This window comes from Rosa chinensis, chromosome 1 (genome assembly GCF_002994745.2).
Source record: "Rosa chinensis cultivar Old Blush chromosome 1, RchiOBHm-V2, whole genome shotgun sequence".
Taxonomy (NCBI): domain Eukaryota; kingdom Viridiplantae; phylum Streptophyta; class Magnoliopsida; order Rosales; family Rosaceae; genus Rosa; species Rosa chinensis.
This window is the reverse complement of record NC_037088.1, coordinates 11,130,246-11,143,962: the sequence shown is the minus strand read 5'-3', so window position 1 is coordinate 11,143,962 and position 13,717 is coordinate 11,130,246. Positions and strand designations below refer to the sequence as shown.

The 13,717-nt window shown below is 38.7% G+C and overlaps 1 pseudogene; it reads left to right on the top strand.

Moving 5' to 3' along the window:
* The first annotated feature begins 3,462 nt into the window (after positions 1–3,462).
* Positions 3,463–5,492, top strand: LOC112200859 (annotated as a pseudogene).
* The last annotated feature ends 8,225 nt before the right edge of the window (positions 5,493–13,717 follow it).

The following is a 13,717-nucleotide window of genomic DNA, read 5'->3' as shown; positions in this document are numbered from 1 at the left end:
TATTAGCAACAAAAGCTATGTATGTGAGATTTTCGCTGAGATCACAAAAGCTACTGTCACCAGCCACAAAAGCTATGCTGGTGAGATTTCCGACGAGATCACAAAAGCTACTGTCACCAGCAACAAAAACTACTGTCACTAACAAAAGCTACGCTCTCCAAAACCAAAAGCTACTATCCATACCAACAAAAACTACTGTCACCAATATCAAAAGCTACTCTCACCAGCAACAAACACTGTTGTCACCAACACCAGAAAGTTACTCTCATCAGTAACAAAAGCTACTCTCACTATCATCAAAAGTTACTCTCAATAACGCCAAAATCAATAAACAAGAAGAACAAAAGCTACTCCTAGAGATTGAGGTCCAACAATGATATAATTATGTAAAAAGCTACTTTCATAGTTGTAAAACGCCACTACTATAGCTGTGAAAATCTATTACAATAGTTGTAGAAAGCTACTATCATTTTTCAGATGACCACCGTTGACGATTCTTATTGTCAAGCTCTACCACAGTACACTAACCATAGACATTATTTTGCCACCTGCAACAACAGACTTCATTTCAACCTTTTTCTGGTTGGTCAAATGATCTCGTGGTCAATGGAGACTTCACTACCCAAATTCACATGATTTTCAGAATCTACTACTGCAAATGCAAAGGGAAAGAATTCTGCAAAAACAAAAATACAACAAAACAATCAATCTTTATCAACTAGATAATCAGAAACAAGCAATCTAAAATATACTAAGATAAATACATAAAGCTACTATGACACATGTAGAAAGCTACCGGACCAGTAGTAAAAAACTACTGAAATTAATACTAATTGCAATAAAACCAACAGATTATCTATGTTGATAGTGTAACACAAATATCAAACGAGGAATGCTAGAGATACAAAATCACAACAAAAAGAAAACTGAATTTCATACAAAATCTTGATTTTTCAATTTGCTAAGCTATTGACAAAAGACAACTTAAAGTCAATCAAAATGCAAATGAAAAAGCTACTGACATCAGCTTTAAAAGATACTATCATAGGCATAAAAAATTACTATCATTTTGTTGCAAAACCATTATAACAGTTATAGAAAGTTACTGATTTGTAGTCAATCAAAATGGAAACTGAAAAGCTACTGATATCAGCTTGAAAAGATATTAACAAATCCATAGAAAGCTACTAACACTGTGTTGAAAAGCAAGCCACCCAAAACAGAGAGTGAGCAATTCTTACCAAGCAGTCAAGCACACTTGACTCATCTTACTCGATATCAACAGTTCGACCAAAGATATAATTGATATCTTAAAGTGCCAAAGTTCATGAGCACATAAATCAGCTTAAACCAAAAGCATTTCACAGTATTAAACTACCGCATTTAACTATAGCATTGTGCATAGAAAGCTATTACCAAATTCCAACTTCTACAGACAAGCCTCAAGTGCTAATGCAACACCTACCAAATTTCTTTGAATTAACCCTAATTCCTAAAACATATAAAGAAACATCAAGGAAGTTCAACTAATTCATCTATAGAAACCAGCTAATTCATAAATCAATTCAAAACTCTCAAGAATTTCATATTAGAAAAAAAGAACAAGTAAAAAATAAATCAACATGAAAGTAGACAAGTTACTAACATCAATTTGAAAATAAGTAACATAGGCATGAAGGAAAACTTCTGTAGTAATAGATGCATTTAGTCTGTACAAAGCTAAAATCAACAAAATCAAATTCAGTAGTGGAAACGGAAGCAGCATCAAATCAAAACAACTAAATTCAATTCTGTGATTGCACTAAGCTCCCTAATCACCTAACCAATCAGATTAGGTATTAATGAAAATTGAATCTCGTTCACCATCAGATCAATTTTGCATTTCAATTAAAGTATATAAAAGAAATGAATTTCATGGTACAGATCAAAGAGTGAAGAAGTTTACTTGTACAAGATCGATTACTGATCTAACCGAGTTGAGAGAATTCCATGCTTGGCGGTGGAGGGATCTCCGCAGATGACCCCGACTCTCAGAACTCTATAATTCTCCTTCTCCTTCTCCTCTTACTTGATCTCCTCCACCACCGCAGCTGCGTGGAACTCTGACACCGAGCCACTGATCGACGAAGCATGACTTCTGAGGCTCAGATTCACAATTGAATGCGACGGAGGTCATCAGGAAATGATTGGCGAGGAGAAATAAGGAGTGAGTGAGGTGGAGTGGTAAAGAGCATTGCCAAATTTAAGTTATTGTTCCAGATCGGCAATGCCGGAGAGAGCCGAGTGACGACGGCGACGAGAAGCGCGAAGCGAGAGGGAGAAAGCATTCTCAGATAAAACTGAGAAAAACGGGAAAGGGAGAGAGAGGCCTTATGATACCGAGGGCAAATTGGGCATAGCATAAAAAAAATCTTATGTATTTTAGCTCTAAAGAGGCCTTTGAGCAACTCCAACAACTTCCCTAAAAATGAGATTTTTCTCTATTTTAGGGAAAATAAGCCTCTTTTGCTCCAACAGATTCCCTATAACTATCTCTATTTTAGGGATAGTGAGGAAAGAGAAAACAAAATTCCTTAAATTTGCAGCAATCTCTAAAATTTTAAGGAAGAATTATGAAGATTTTAGAGATTGCTGTAAAGTAGGGAATCTGTTGAAGTTGGAGAAGAAAAATTGCTTAAAGATTTGGCTTTTGCTTCCCTATAATATAAAAATTATAGAGAACTTGTTGGAGGTGCTCTTATGAAGACAAAAACGATTAAGTGGCATTCTGAATAATTAAAGTTTTAAAATGACACTTCAGTGTAATTTTTTATTCTTTTTTTTTAGTCAAAAAGTAAAATTTGTATTAAATGACTCAAATGATCCACCACAATACAAAAGACCCTACAAAGTAGAGGCACATAGGCCCAACAAATAAGGCACATAGGCCCAGATAACAATTCAGGCTAATGCAACAATTTTAGAAATTTGTAACAATTTATCAAGGGTTATTATCACAAATGGTACCTGAACTTATCATCTATTTTATTGATGGTACCTGAACTTCAATTTTGATCACAATCAGTACCTGAACTTTTCGATTTCATTTTAAATGGTACCTAATGCCACATTCGATCACCATTCCGGCCAAAAAAGTCAAATCTAAAAAAATAAAAAACAAAAAAACAAGTTCAAGGCAAGTCTATTACAAAAAAATCATCACTATATATGATCGCAACCCTTGAAATCATCAAAAATCATCACTATGATCGCCTCCCATGCCGTTTTTAGTCGTAATAGTGATCGGAGGTGGCTCTAGGTACCATTTAAAATGAAATCGAAAAGTTCGGGTACTGGTTGTGATCAAAATTGAAGTTCAGGTACCATCGATAAGATTGAGGTATGGTTCAGGTACCATTTGTGATAATAACTCATTTATCAACATACATCAGGTTAACAATTTGCAAGCTAGTCCAAAGAGACATGAATCAAGTAAGGAAAGAAAATTTGGTGAACATGAGAATTTGGGTCCCCATTCCAAGTATAAGTGCAGGGGTTGATCCTCTTGAATATGGTAAATCTTTTGAAATAAAACCATTTTAAATTAAGATATGTTTCTTCTAACAACTATTTTCTCATGATCAGATTTTGTGTCCTTCAGGTTAATATAAATTACTCCTCATTGGCTACGTTTTTGAGTATAAAAAACAATGGCTGAGAAAGGAGCTCTCTTGTTTTCTTGTGCTATCCCCATTCTCATAGTTAGTATGAGCTTCATGTCCAATCCATCCTCAACCGCTGCTCCCAAGGCCAACTCTTCCAAGCCGTCTCCTCCCTCGACCTCTTATTCCGAAAAGGGATTCTCTTGCCCACCAAGACTCTCGCTTTTCTACTGCAGCACTGTGGAGACGCTCGGTCCCTCAGAGAAGGCAAATGGGTTCACTTGTATTTGAGGCTCACCGGATTCAAAAGCCCGCCTTTGCTTTTGGCTAACCATTTGATTGGGATGTACTTCAAATGCGGCGATGAGGTGGATGCACGCAAGGTGTTTGATAAAATGTTTGTGAGAAATTTGTACTCGTGGAACAATATGCTATCTGGGTATGCAAAGATGAGGAATCTGAAGGAGGCCCGGAACTTGTTTGAGAAAATGCCTGAGAGGGATGTTGTGTCCTGGAACACCATGGTGATTGGTTATGCCCAGAATGGGGATTGTGATGAGGCTTTGAGGTTTTATAGAGAGTTGCGGAGATCGTCGGTTGGGTTTAATGAGTTTAGTTTTGCGGGTGTTTTGACTGTGTGTGGGAAGATGGGGGAATGGGAGCTTATTAGGCAGGGTCATGGGCAGGTTTTGGTTGTTTGGTTTTTGTCAAATGCGGTGCTTATGCCCAGTGTGGGGAGATGGCGGATGCTAGGAGATTGTTCGATGAGATGGCTGTGAGGGATGTTCTTGCTTGGACCACACTGGTTTCGGGATATGCCAAATGGGGTGATATGAAATCAGCTAGTGAGTTGTTTGATCGGATGCTTGAGAAGAACCCAGTGTCATGGACATCTATGATTTCGGGGTATGCTAGGAATGGATAGGGGCATGAAGCGCTTGTATTGTTTGCAGAGATGATGCTGTTTCAAGTCAGGCCTGATCAGTTTACCTTTAGTAGTTGCCTTTGTGCTTGTGCTACTATAGCTTCACTTAAGCATGGTAAACAAATTCATGCCTCTTTAATACGAAGTAATTTAAGACCCAACATGATTGTTGTGAGTTCTCTTATCGACATGTATTCCAAATGCGGCAATTTGGGGGCCGGAAGGCAGGTATTCAAGCTCATGGGTGATAAGCAAGACACTGTGTTATGGAACACAATGATGTCTGCCTTAGCACAGCATGGTCATGGTACAGAGACATTGCTGATGTTTGAAGACATGGTCAGTTCAGGTGTAAAGCCGGTTAATACCACCTTTGTTGTCATTCTAAATGCTTGTAGTCATTCTGGTCTAGTTCAGGAAGGGCGTAGGCTTTTCAAGTCCATGACTGATGATTATGGCATTGTTCCTCATGAGGAACATTATGCATGCTTAATTGATCTCTTGGGTCGAGCTGGATGTTTTGATGAGTTGATGAACCAGCTCGAAAATATGCCATGTAAAGCCAGCGGTCAAGTTTGGAATGCATTACTTGGTGTTTGTAGAATCCATGGAAATACATAGCTGGGAAGAAAAGTGGCTGAACACCTTATTGAGTTGGAGCCTCAATCTTCTGCTCCCTATGTTTTTCTTTCGAGCATATACGCTGAAGAAGGTAGATGGAAGCTGGTAGAGAAGGTGAGACGGCTTACGGATGAGAGACATGTGAGGAAAGAGCGAGCCATTAGTTGGGTAGAAGTTGAAAGTGAGTGCATGCTTTCACTGTATCAGACCGGCTGCATCCTCTGAAAGAGGAAATATACTTAGTTTTGAAACGGTTAGCTGACCAGATGGAAGAAGATGCTTCAGTAACTAACGCCGAGAATTAGAAGTTTGATGACTTGTTAATTTGCAAGTTTGATGACTTGTTAATTTGCAAGGTGGTAAGGAGAGCAAGTGATAGTCTTTATCCATTCAAATTTTAAAATTTTGGAACATGATATTCTTAAGCTACAATTTCAGGTTTTTTTAGATTTGAATCTTTAGAATGAAATACATGTGATGTTTTCCCAATAATAAAAGAAAAAAGAGGAGAAGAAGCACATTGTGGTGTGGATAACAAAATTAACAGTCCATGAATAGATAAATGTATATTGTTGTTGAAAGGCAGTCTTCCTAATCTGAGTTCGTGACGACATGGAGAGTCCTGTCGTCGGTCAGGAAGAGATCTTTTTAATTTGGTCAAAGTACTTTGCTAGCTAAAGATGAATTAATCACGAAGAAAACTTGAAGACTAGTGCGTATTGCACAAAGAATTAAAGAAAATGGATTGCTCAGCTAGGACTTCTATCATCACCATCGATCTTCATATATTCAAATGAGATTCTGGATATAAATGAGTTTCTGGATTGTTAATTGGATTAAACATTTCTAACCTTCTCTTTTGCTTTCTATGTTTTTCTTTTCCGCTTCATGGATTTGCTTTGCCATGGTATAAAACATGATTTTCCCAATGAATGTGGGCATTGTTCTTGACGAACTTCATTGGCCGATTGGGAGATTTGGCTGAGTTGCATCAAAGTTGTTATTTATTTATTTATTAAATTTTTTTTAAGACTTATGCTTCTCATGGTTATTGCAAAACTAGGCAGGTTTTGAACAATTTGGGATTTATCTAGTGCAGCTGACGCAGGTAATTCTGTTCTTTCAATTTTAATCTAAATTCAAACTTCTGTTTTTCTCTCATCTACAAGAGTACAATTCAATTCATATCCATTTTTGCCATATTTTTCAAATAAATTTCTCGCCAAAGAGTAGGCCAAATGATATTGCAAAATTTATATATGACGGAATCATTGGCTAGTATAATAATTGAAGTTGAGGTTTGGTCATACGACTTAGCATGTGAGATTTGTTGGAGTGAGTCATACTTGCCTTATTTATGTAGATATTCTGTAATATTATGTGATTTGTAATATTCTGTAATATCTGTAGTATTATTAGATTTACTACTTGCCTTAGGAGTAGTACTTGCCTTAGTAGGCACAATTGTAATTTGTATATAATTCCTTCTTGTAAGGTGAATGATATATAAAAGTTATTCAGCCAAAATTATATATGTTAAAGTAAAAATGGATTGGAATTGGTCTACTCATTTCATTTCATAACCCCTTTATATAGGGAGAGAATTACAATGGAAAGAACAATTACAATGATGACATTAACTACTGATTGGTTCGTAATCCATGCTGATTGATGTTAATCGGTAATTGCTTGATTCTCTCTCCGTCAATCACTTTGACGAAGGCACACAATATGTTTTTCCTTTAACACTCCCCCTTGTGCCAAGTCAAAGACGAAATGGTGTATGAGTTGTTGCCTCACTAAAAACCTTGCCAAGTAACAATAAAAACCCTGTGGGACAAAAATACACCTTGGTCGAAGGAAAAGAGCACAACGCACCTTTTACATTTGAGTATGACATGTGTGTGTTAGACTCCCCCTGACGTCTACATCTCCCCCTGATACTTACATTAATCTAGGGAGCTTGGAAAGTCTTCGCATTCCTATGCTTTTCACATGTTTATCAAATGTGTCCTTAGGCAATGATTTGGTGAACAAATCTGCCACATTCTCCTCAGACCTTACTTGATTCATTTGAATCTTGAGGAGAGTCTGTTGTTGCTGATTGTAGGACAACTTTGGCAATATGTGTTTTGTGTTATCACCCTTAATATAACCTAGCTTCATCTGTTCGATGCAAGCTGCATTGTGTTCGTAAATGCAAGTAGACTCTTCAGTGGTAGAACTCAAACCACTAGTCCCTCGAATATGTGCAATGATAGTTCTTAACCATACACACTCAAGAACCGCCTCATGTAGAACAACGATCTCTGAGTGGTTCGAGGAGGTAGCCACAAAGGTTTGCTTGGTTGATCTCCAAGATATCGCCGTGTTCCCATTGGTAAATACATAACCAGTTTGGGAACGATATGTGGGTCAGATACGTATCCAGCATCAGCAAAACCGACCAAAACGTCATTTGACGTTTTAGTGTAGTGAGTGGCGTTTTCGCCATCAACATTTCCTTTAGGGATTGCAGTTCCATCTGCGGTCCCTCTTGTCTCTCTGTAGGGAAAGAACAGTCCCAAGTCAATGGTTCCTTTTAGGTATCGAAAATGTTCTTGATACCATTCCAGTGACGCTGCGTTGGCGCTGAGCTAAATCTAGCTAACAAGTTCACTGAGAATGCAATGTTTGGTCGAGTAAATTGGGCTAAGTACAATAATGCGCCTATTGCACTTAGATAGGGAATTTTAGCTCCCAACACTTGTTCGTCATCTTCCTTTGGACGAAATGGATCTTTCCTTGCATCCAAACTTCGACCGATCATGGGAGTGCTAGCAGGATGTGCTTTGTCCATGTTATATCGCCTGACTTTTGGACATATGTAGACTGGTGAATTAATATTCCACAAACTCGGTGTTCTAGTTCAAGACCTAGATAGAATCGAGTTTTCCCAAGATCCTTCATCTCAAATTCGGATTTCAAGTAGCTCGCGGTTTCTCTTATTTCATCAAGAGTACCAGTTATGACATATACTACTACAATTTGCAAATCCGGAACTTGTTTTCTTTATGAATACGCAGGGGCATAATTCATCGTTCTTATATCCCTTCTAATCAAGTAGTCACTTAGACGGGTATACTACATCCGTCTGGATTGTTTCAATCTGTAAAGTGAGCGTTTCAACTTAATTGCAAAGGCACTCTGTGGTTTAGAGTTACTTGACTTGGGTAATGTAAGGCCATTAGGCACTTTTCATATATATCTCTGAATCTAGATCCCCATAGAGATATGCAGTAACCACATCCATGAGCTACATTTTCAGTCCTTCAGAAATTACTAAGCTAACTAAGTAGCGGAACGTTATAACGTCCATTACAGGAGAGTATGTCTCCTCATAGTCAATTCCAGGGCGTTGTGAGAAACCTTGCGCCACAAGGCGAGCCTTGTACCTCAGGACTTCATTCTTCTCATTACGCTTTCTGACAAAGACTCATTTATGTCCTACATGCTTTACACTTGGTGGGGTTAGCACTACCTGACCAAATACCTGTCTCTTTGTCAGAGAATCTAATTCTACTTGGATTGATTCTTTCCATTTAGGCCAATCTGCTCTTTGTTGACATTTTTCAACAGAGCGTGGTTCGATATTATCGTGCTCTATGATTCCTTGAGCAACAGTATATATCATCAATGTGTATGGAAGATCTTTCTATCAACTCATAAGTACTCTCGTAATCCTTTGAGATTTCTTTGTTCTCTGGAATCATTTCAAACATCGGAGCGTTCTCCAGTATTGATTCATGGACATAACTATAATCAGAGACAATCTCATAAGAGGGATTCTATACATTGATGATTGGTTTGTGCCTTACTTACCCTCTTCTTCCTTGGGTGAGTGTCAATCGAACCAAGTGACCTCCCCCTCTTCCTTGGGGAGCCACGGCCTCAACCACACCTCCACTAAGTGCGGTTACAGTGCCTCTATCTACGGCACCGTGCCCCTTATTGGGGACTTATAACCTTGCAGGCACATTTGCAGCTGGTATATGTGATCTCGTCACTTTTACGATATCAGTAAACGCATCAGGCATCGAATCTGCTACGTTCTGAAGATCGATTATTCTTTTCACTTCACTTTCACTTTATGAAGTGCGAGGATCAAGATGAGACAGAGTGGGGACAAACCACGACAATTCCTGTCGTTCCCTTGGAAAATCCTTTTTCCTATCTCCCCCTAACGACGGGAAGACTGTCTCATCAAAGTGACAATCCGCAAATCTAGCGGTAGAGAGTTCGCCTGTCAAGGGTTCCAAATAGTGGATAATTGTTGGGGATTCGTATCCAACATAAATACTTAATCGTCTCTGAGGACCCATTTTGGTGCTCTGTGGGGGCGCAATAGGCACATATACTGCTCAACCAAATATGCGTAAGTGTGAAGTGTCAGGCTCATATCCAGTTACCAACTGGTACGCAGAAAATGGTTGGCTAGCTGTGAGTCTTAAACGAATAAGTAAAGCTGCGTGCAATATTGCATAACCCCATGCAGATATAGGCAGGTTGGTGTGCATAACCAATGCCTTAGCCACCATCTGTAGCCTTATGATGGTGGCTTCTGCGAGACCATTTTGTGTATGCACATGGGGTATAGGATGCTCTACATCGATCCAAATAGATATGCAATAATCATCAAATCCTTTTGATGTAAACTCTCCAGCATTATCAAGCCTTATAGACTTGATAGGGTGATCAGGGTGGTGAGCCCTTAAACGTATAATCTGTGCTAGGAGTATTGCAGCATTTCTTGTGGACAATAAAATGACATGCATGTGACCAGATTATCGAAGCATCCACCAGAACCATAAAGTACTTGAATGGTCTGCATTCTGGATGGATAAATCCACAGACATCTCTTTGTATCCTTTGTAAGAATGGAATGTTTTGTTTTGTATCTTTAGCATAGGAAGGTCTCGATCCTGTTTTTGCTAAAGAGCAGGCTTTGCAAAACGAGTGATGTGCCTTTGAAATAGTCAATGAGGCATAATGGGAGGGAGGTAGTGCTTCTGGTACTTCAGAAGGCAATGACTGCATTTGAGCAATACTAGAACCGACACCTTGCAGTGTGGCGGATTTTTCTCCCATTTTTCACTCGAAAGAAGGGATGTCCGTATGAGTTCTTGAAAAATACGGATCATCATGTCACGACCTCGGTGCCATAGGCGGTCATGCAAAAGCCTGTATGAGTCAGTGTCCCACATTTCATTGTTGGTGACAGTATAGGATTCAATGATCCGAATCGTAGTGAGGTACAGTCCACTAAATTGACTCATAAATTTCTCTAAGATGTGTTTCCTTCCACAGTCATTAGATGTAATATCAAGGTATTCAGTTCCATTCTCACGGTGTGTTTTTACATGATAACCGTTGGCACAAATTGCTTTGAAACATTAACAAGGTTCGATTAGCTCTTAGTGCATATAGAGCGTCTGTGACTTGAAATGTTGCGCCATTAGGCAGCAAAAATTTGGCAGTTCCTCGCTATTTTATTAGTTGTGATAATCCAATCATCGTAGTCACAGAGGAATTATAGGCTATTAGTTCAATAAATAATTACCTATTTCTTAATATTGTGTGGGTAGTCCCACTATCATCTAAGCACTCAAGTTCTCCTCTATTCATTCCTATAAATAAATGGGAGGTATTTAGAAAATATAGCTCATATTCTTTAGAGTATTTCTATTTGCGTAGAATGGTATTCTTTTCATTCTAATAATTTTTCTCTAGATGTATTGCTTTACATCTTTATAGTGCTATGTCGAACCATGTAAATATGTGTATAGTAAATAAATTTGAATAAATTCAGTGCTTCAGAATAAAATTCAAAATTTATTAATAAGCCAACGATAATCAAATCAAGGTCTTGTTCAAAATTCTTATTCATCAATCCATGATTGAAAATAAACTTTAAGACGAAACAATAGTCTAATTAAAAATGAGGCATTATGCCTTCACAACTGTCTTTGGAAAATAAAATGAATAAAGTAGATCAGTCAAGATTGAGAGCATCCATTGACTTAGCAAGTTCCTCTTTGCCATTGGAGTCTGCAACTGTAAGGTTGACGTCTAGGTCATGACCTCCTTCTTCTATATAGTGAGCCACTTGTTCTTTAGACTCTCTATACCTTTCGTAATTGGCTGCTACTCTGTTGCTTGCTTGGCAGTTCTTGTACCAATGTCCAATGACTCCACACCTATAGCATGGTTCATTGTCAACTCTTTCCTTTTGCATCTTGTTTCCATGATCCCCATGTCCCTTTCCATGTGGTGCATTGTTGCCACGTGGGTAGGGATCAGCACGTCTAAACCCCCTTGCATTGGAGTTATTTCCACTTTTCATTTTGCCATAATTAGCCTCGGGAATTTTCTTTATCCCAGTGGGCTTGGCATTGTTATTCAAGAGAATCTCATTTTATCTCTCAGCCACTTGCAGTAGCCTTATCAATTTATTGAAGGTTGTGATTCTTTTGTTGTCATAATCCAACTGATACTGGTTCGCTAGTATAAAAGCTGAATTAGGAAAAGTGGTAAGAGTCTTGTAGATCATATCATCTTCTGTGATTTCCCTTCCACAGAAATTGAGACGTGCCTTTAAGCGCAACATGTCCTTGTTGACGTCATTGACCTTTTTATAGTCAAGCAAGCGGATTCCATTCCACTGAACAGCCAGTCCTGGGAGCAAAGTATCGTGAATGTTCCCAAAACGTCATTTAAGGGTATCCCACAGTGCTTTGGGTGTCTTCAACTGAAGGTACTCCCAGCGTAGGCTAGGATCAATATGTCGCCTCAGAAAAATTAAGGCATCTGCTTTCACCTTATTAGATAGTTCATCATCTTTGGGATCAGTAATGGTGGCAGTGTAGTCTTTTGCCACAAAAGCAGTTTCCATATCGGAAACCCAACGATGGTACTCAAGTCCTTCTGAGTCCAAAATGTCAAACTCAGGTCGAGTTGGATTAGCCATCTACATAAAACAAGAGGGAAGATATAAATTACGCAGTCATAAAGACATCCACGTGAATTATTTTCCAAAAATATGAATTAGATTTCAAGACCAAGATTCGTAATGGTCACATTTTTTCGATGCTATGTGACAATACTTTATCACAGTAAGTATGTATTTATAATGCGCATGAACTTTCATTATCATGGCAATACACAATTCTTTTTGTATGGCATTCTAAACAAGTAATAATCATAGCACGTAATAAAAAAATAAATAAATAAATCGTAGCATATATTAAAATAAATTACATGGCATGCTCAAAGTTCATAAATATACAACAAATTATATACTACACATAATCATAGCAAATTATATAATAATAGCAAGAATATATCATGCATAAATTAAAATGTAAACAATAGTAAAGTACAAAGCATGCGTAGACATAATTTATATAAGCGTAAATAAAATAAAAACATGCTCAAAATTTCATAAATAATATATAACAATTTATATAGATATATATGGCATGCTCAAAAATCAAATATATAATCATGGCTTAAAGATAATTGTATAAAGCATATAATCTAACTAAACATGCTCGAGAATTTTATAATAAAAGCATATATAATAAAATCTAAAGCATGCTTAAAAATAGAAAAGATAAATCAAATTCACATGCTTGGTTAAAAAAAATAAAGAAAACATACTTGATTTCGATAAAACAATCCTAGCGCACGCGCGCGCAGCGATGTTTTTGTGCTTGAGAAAAAACTGGGCTGCTTCCTTTTTTTTTCAGCAGTGGGCCTTTTTTTTTTTTGGGCTGCAGGCCTACTTTTTTTTTTTTTTTCTTTGTCTGGGCCGCAGGGCCTCTCTTTTTTTCTTTTGTTTTTTTTCTGGGCCGTAAGGCCTGTTTCTCTCTCTTTTTTTTCGTGGCCTGTTTTTTTGTTTTTTTTTTTTGGATTGTTGGCCCGGGTCCTTTTCTTTGGGCCGGGTCACTATTTTTTTTTTTCTTCTCGTTGCGTTTCTTCCTCTCTCCTTCTTCCTCCGTTCTGGTTTTCTGTCTTCCCTTTTTTTTTTTTTTTTTTTTTTTTCTGGTTTACAGATGGTGCAGGTGGTTGGGCAGCGTAGGGATCTGCGGCCGGTGGCAGGGACTGGGTCGAGATCAGTGGATCTCAAGGGCGGCGTCGGTGGTCTGGGAAGCCGGTTGATCGAGTGGGCCATCGAGGTCGCCGGATTTCGATTTTGAGCTGAGTCAACGTTGCGGTCGAGGTGGGGTCTGATGCGCGCTGCTGGGATCAATGGACTGCTGGAGGAGAGGCCGGTGTGGGCTGTGATGGAGGTCGGTTTGGACGGGGCCGCGCCGGTGATTGTTGGGTTGCTGGAAGTACTGGTGATCGACGCTGAGAGACGAGGCCGGAGCCGTGCGCTGCTGGTGGGAGCCCGGACTCAAGTCTGGAGGCTGAGGCAGGGTGTGCAGCGCTGGACAGAGGCTGGGGGCGATCTGGGTTGAGGTAGAGATCTGAAGGTGAAGGCCGGTGT